Here is a 6,674-nt window from a genome sequence, read left to right as displayed (position 1 = left end):
ACTCTGTGGATAAATACATCAAGTTCACACGAGAAGATGTAAAAAATAGAAAGTTGGCTTTCTTGGACTGTGAGGTCTCAGTCTCTGATAGAGGACATTTGCAAACCGAGGTGTACCGCAAAATTCCAAAAAAGTTTGGACACTAAACAAATTGTGAATAAAAACTGAATGCAATGTTGTGGAGATGGCAAATGTCAATATTTTATTCGTAATATAACATAGATGACAGATTAAAAGTTTAATCTGAGTAAATGTAACATTTTAAAGGAAAAACATGTTGATTCAAAATTTCACAGTGTCAACAAATCCCCAAAAAGTTGGGACAAGTAGCAATAAGTGGCTGGAAAAAGGAAATTGAGCATATAACGAACAGCTGGAAGACCAGTTAACACTAATTAGGTCAATTGACAACATGATTGGGTATAAAAAGAGTTTCTCAAAGTGTCAGTGTCTCTCAGAAGCCAAGATGGTAAGAGGATCACCAATTCCACCATTGTTGCGCAGAAAGATAGTGCAGCAATACCAGAATGGTGTTACCCAGCGTAAAATAGCAAACACTTTTAATTTATCATCATCACCGTGCATAACATCATCAAAAGATTCAGAGAATCTGGAAAATTCGCTGTGTGTAAGGGTCAAGGCCGTAAAACTCTACTGGATGCTCGTGATCTCCGGGCCCTTAAACGTCACTGCACCTCAAACAGGAATGCCACTGTCAAGGAAATAACAGAATGGGCTCAGGAATACTTCCAGAAAGCATTGTCAGTGAACACAATCCACCGTGCCATCCGCTGTTGCCAGCTGAAACTCTACAGTGCAAAGAGGAAGCCATTTCTAAGCAAGCTCCACAAGCTCAGACGTCTGCACTGGGCCAGGGGTCATTTAAAATGGAGTGTGGCAAAATGGAAGACTGTTCTGTGGCCAGATGAGTCACCATTTGAAGTTCTTTATGGAACACTGGGACGCCATGTCATCCGGACCAGAGAGGACAAGGATAGCCCAAGTTGTTATCAACGCTCCGTTCAGAAGCCTGCATCACTGATGGTATGGGGTTGCATGAGCGCTTGTGGCATGGGCAGCTTGCATGTCTGGAAAGGCACCATTAATGCAGAGAACTATGTTCAGGTTCTAGAACAACATGTGCTCCCATCTAGACGTCATCTCTTTCAGGGAAGACCCTGCATTTTTCAACGATAATGCCAGACCACATTCTGCAGCAATCACAACATCATGGCTACGTAGGAGAAGGATCCAGGTACTGAAATGGCCAGCCTGCAGTCCAGATCTTTCACCTATAGAGAACATTTGGCGCATCATAATAATAATAATAATAATAATGTCATCACAATGTCAGCACTGTATGTTTCCATACAATGGCGAAATTAGTCTCTGCATTTAACCCATCCACCACCAGGTGGTGCAGTGGGCAGCTATTGAAAGCGTCCGGGGGACATTTTGGGGATGAGACGTGCTGCCCAGAGATGCCACGTGATGTGCAGTGACTGGGGATTGAACCTGGGACTTTTGGGTCCCAAGCCGGCTGCCCTGCCTCTACACCATCTCGGCCCCCATGAGGAAGGTGTGACAAAGAAGGCCCAAGACGATTGAACAGTTAGAGGCCTGTATTAGACATGAATGGGAGAGCATTCCTATTTCTAAACTGGAGAAACTGGTCTCCTCTGTCCCCAGACGTCTGTTGAGTGTTGTAAGAAGAAGGGGGGATGCCACACAGTGGTAAAAATGGACTTGTCCCAACTTTTTTGGGATTTGTTGACGCCATGAAATTAGGAAACAACAGATTTTTCCCTTAAAATGATACATTCTCTCAGTTTAAACTTATGATCTGTGATTTGTGTTCTATTCTGAATAAAATACTAGATGTTGGCACCTCCACATCATTGCATTCAGTTTTTATTCACAATTTGTTTAGTGTCCCAACTTTTTTGGAATCCGGTTTGTACATTAAGTTCACACGAGAAGATGTAAAAAATGGCAGGTTGGCTTTCTTGGACTGTGAGGTCTTAGTCTCTGATAGAGGACATTTGCAAACCGAGGTGTACCGCAAACCCACCCACACAGACCAGTATTTGCAGTTTGACTCCCATCACCCTTTGGAGCACAAGTTATGAGTCATCAGGACTCTGTACCACAGAGCAGACAGCATCCCCACTAACTCGGGAGCCAGGCAGAAGGAGAAATCCCACACAAGACAGGCTCTAGAGCAATGTGGATATCCTAACTGGGCCTTCCTGAAAGAAGAAACCCAAACAGGACTCCAGTCCCAGTGGCTTTTAAACCCCAAAATACATTAAAGACTGGTTCATCCCAAAGATCCAGTCCCCCGGCACAAACAGAGTAATATTGTGTATGCTGTTCAGCACAGATCTAGAGGCAGACTTCAATGATGGTGTTTTGTGTTCTCTTTATACTTCTCTCTCTCCTCTACTCCTATCTCCTTCTTTCCCTTTTAACCTTTCTCCCACTTTTCTGCTTTGTTTTCTTCTTTTGTTTTTTTCATCCCTGTGTTCATTACATCTGAAGTAAACCCAAAATAAATTCTAATAAGGTTTTATTTATATATCAAGTGGAGAATTAAGGGGAAAGTAAACAGCCACTGGCCAAAAGGATGGACCAGCACAGAAGATCAACATCATCAGGCCAGGACTCTGAGGTCTACACTCATCTCCAGGCCAGCGGTCACTCTTTCAAGGATGAAGATGTTCACATCCTGGACAGAGAGGAACGATGGTTTGAGAGAGGAGTAAAGGAGGCCATCTTTGTGAAAAGAAACCGTCCATCATTAAACAGGGGTGGAGCCTCCAGGTTCAACTGTCCCCCTCTTACAATGCTGTGATTGCTAGTATCACTCAGCCCTCTGTGAACAGTAAGCAGCCATCAGGTGCTAATGATCCATTGTTATGCTGATGGTCCTTCTTGAGCATGTGATCAGCTGGTTCTGGTTGTCAGCAGCAAACTGGTTGATCCACTCTGAGAAGGTGCTATTTAAGAGACTGAGAAAGATCTGAGACTTAATAAGTCTTTTGGATAAAAGACGAAACGTTTCAACAAAAAATTATCCATCCAGAGGACCTGACTTCTTGTTAACGTGAGGAGAATCTGCAGATTGTGGACCAGGACCAGAACTAGAAAGACCTGAAGACCAGACAACAGAAGCAGGACTGGGTCAGGTGTTTTGTACAAGTATACTCATTAAACATACTCGTCTGTTTTGTACAAAGTGTTTCGTCTCTGAAACGTTAATCAGCAAAATATCTGACACTGAATAGGTTCTCAGTCAGCCTCGAGTCGGTATCTAGGCAACCGTAGACGACATCACGTGACCAGGAAGTCAGGTCAATGAGGACTACATCTGGATTGTTCAGAGTAACGTGTCACCTCACAACAAACAGTATTTATCTGAGCTCATCTGAACAAGGTTTTAAACAGCTGACCGAGCTGCCTCCACCTGCAGCCGTAAACCCAGCAGAGCCGTCGCTGACGTGTCGAGTCTCGCCGAGGTTCACGCGCGGTCGTGTCCGCCTTCAGCGGCTCCTGTGCCGTTCACTGCGGGTCCGCCGGTCCGCGCCGACCTGATCTCGCACAGTGTTCACTGCCAAAATCTCCCGTTTACCTAGAATTATCCGCGGCGCATCGCTGGTCTTCTTCCAGGACAACACGATGACGTCAGAGACAGTCAAACTGCTGATCTGCGCCTGCGCGGAAGACTGTCAACACGGGGTGGGGTATAGACATATAAACGTAGACGCCTCATTGAGCGCTGCGTCGTACGTTGACGTCGACGCCATTTTGAATGTGGCAGATCTGCCAGTCAACTAAAGGTGCTGGTCATAAAATTAGAATATCATGAAAAAGTTGTTTTATTTCTGTAATTCCGTTCAAAAAGTAAAACGTGTACATTATATTCATTAATTACACACAGACTGATATACTGTATTTCAAATGCTTGTTTATTTTAATGTTGATCCAACATTTTTCAGTCAGGTCATCTGGACAATGTATTTTTTTGCTGAAACATTTCACCTTCCATCCAAAAGCCTTCATCAGTCAAGGAAAAACACAACACAAAAGTGATTCCTACCCCAAACAGCTTACTCCAAAGTGGAACAAACCAGTTATGTTGGTGCTAAGATGGTGTCTTTGGCACGCCCCCTCCTCAGTTGCTGGCCCTCTTCCTCGTGGACAGTCATGTCAAACTGGTTCAAACCAAAAAAATGTCCATGCTCAATAATCCAGGTATAATGTTGATGATTACAACTGACAACTAATGGAAACCCCAAAGTCAGTATCTCAGAAAATTTGAACATTACTTAAGACCAATACAAAATCCTTCATAGAGTACACTACACAGGTCAACGGATGTTCAAGATGGGTTTCGCATCATCTAATGTTTGCTCACAGCGTACAAACAATATTCCTGACAATCACATCCACGCATTTTGGTTCTGTCCACCTGTTCAGAGGTTTTGGTGCCGGATATGTGAAGACTTATCAAAGTGTCTGAGATGTAATATTCCACTCTCTCCGTCAGTGTGCTTATTGGGTCACTTTGATGATGTCACCTTGGAGACAAAATCAATTCACATGATTTTTACTGCTTTATGTATAGCAATAAAAAAAAAACTATACTCATAAATTGGAAAAATAAAAATACTCTTAGTATTAAACAGTATAAAGACCTTTTGTTAGATTACATCAGTCTTGAGATAGCCTGTACCTCCACATCAGAACAATCTCTCTGGGCTTCTTTGATTGGCTTCAACCTGTAGTGGAGGTGGGTAAACCCCTTTGATTTCGTCCCATGGGACATTGTGGTTGATGTGGGGGGTATCGGGGCTGGGGGGCATGGGGGGGTCGTGGGCCCGGGGCAATGGCGCTCAACTGGGGAGATGGCTTTGGTGGTTCTGGGCGTTGACTTCTGCTGGCTGCATGCAGGCCTCTGGGCGGTCTGTGCCGGCGGGCGCAGTTTGCTGGCCTGGTGGCCTGGCTGCTCCTGGGTGGGTTTGGGGTGGGCGCGGGTTCGGGGTTCTGGGGGAGTGTTGCTCCCGGGCTGGGGTCCCGGCTTGATCCGGGGGTCTCAGGTCTTGGCGGGTATGTTGTCAGGGTCTTGGGCCGGTGCATGCGCCGGCACCCGGCCCTGGCATGCGCCGGCGCCCAGACCTGGCCTGGGGGCCCTTGGTGCGCTGGTGGGCTTTGGGGCCTCTGCCGTGGGGGTGGGGGGGTGGGGGGGGGGGAACGGGTGGACTCAGCCTGGATGTCTTCCTGCCTGGCTGTGGCTGCGGTCTGGTGCTTGGCTGGGGTTCTAGGCTGTGGGGGGCTGTGGGTGGGTGGGGGGGCTTTTGCTCAGGTGGCTCTGCACTGCTGGCCCGGGGGTGTCTGGGCGTGTTAGGCGTGTGCCCTCCCTTGCATGGGGTGCTCTCATTGTGGGTGTTGCTGTGGTGGACTGGTCGGTCCTTTTGTGGGGGTGGGGGTGCGCTCTTGGTCATCGTGGTGTGCTGTCTGCGGCTGTTCAGGCACTCCTGGCTGATTGTTGCTGCTGGAGTTTGGTGGCTTCTTTGGTTGGGGGGCTGGGTGTTGAGCTGGGGATCGGGTTGGGGGTCTGGATGATCTCAGGGGGGCTTGGGTCGCTGGCCCGGGTTCTGGTCGGTCCTCGGGGCTATGTGCCGGTCCATGGCCTGGGTCCCTCGTGGTGCAGCTGCCTCCTGCTCCTGGATGGATGTACTGGAGCCTCCCTCCCCTGGTGGATCTCGGAGAATGGGGGGTGCCTATTGGGATCAGTGGGGGAGCTGGCCCCCTGGGAGGGCATTGCCACCTCAGTTGTTCCTCCCCATCCTGACGTCTTCCTCCACCCACTCCATCACACCACCACTCAAGCAGGGCCTTGGGGTTCAGGTGCAATACTGAGCTGCGGGGAGGATCCTCCATCTCCGTGGTTCATGGAGACCTGGGCCCCAATTTTATCAAACAACCTAGACACTCGTATATAACATTTTCATGACACATGCATATATAGGGTCTGGAGTGGGCACATGGTGGCATATAGGGGGTGGGATGTGTAATCATTCTCACCTTTTTCTTTTCTTCACCTTCCCCAAAGATGGCCGCGCTGAGAGCAGTTGCAGCTTCACAGGCTCCCGGTACCATCCCAGTTTTTAGAAGTTTTGATATTGACTCTGTGCCTGACTCCGTGCGATTTATGCGTGTGAACTATAGCCGAACCGAACTGATGAGAATAGGAGCGGATTTGCCACGTAATATAGAAGAAATCAGAAACAAACTCAAAACTACGCTCGGCAGAATGCAGATCTTAAAGTCATTTACCTGGAAGCTGCAGCAGAGGCGTTCCAGCAGGCAGAAGAGGAAGCGCTGCTCCCGGCTTAAGAGGAGAGGATGCCGGGCGGGGGTTATGGTGAGGCTACGAGCTAATGCTAAAGCCGGTAAACTCCCCATGCCGTCTCTCTTTCTGTCGAATGTCCACTCTTTGGACAACAAGATGGATTTACTTCGTCTGAGAGCGGGCGCCTCAGAAGAGATGAAGAAGTGTGCAGTGCTTGCCTCACAGAAACGTGGATTACAAGCGAAACGCCAGACACAGTCTTCCAGCTGGATGACAGACTTTTTTTTCGAGCGGACCGCTGCAGCGAGCTAATGGGGAA

This window comes from Nematolebias whitei, chromosome 18, assembly GCF_014905685.2.
Source record: "Nematolebias whitei isolate Nwh7 chromosome 18, NemWhi1, whole genome shotgun sequence".
In the NCBI taxonomy this organism is placed as follows: domain Eukaryota; kingdom Metazoa; phylum Chordata; class Actinopteri; order Cyprinodontiformes; family Rivulidae; genus Nematolebias; species Nematolebias whitei.
This window is presented reverse-complemented; position numbering follows the sequence as displayed.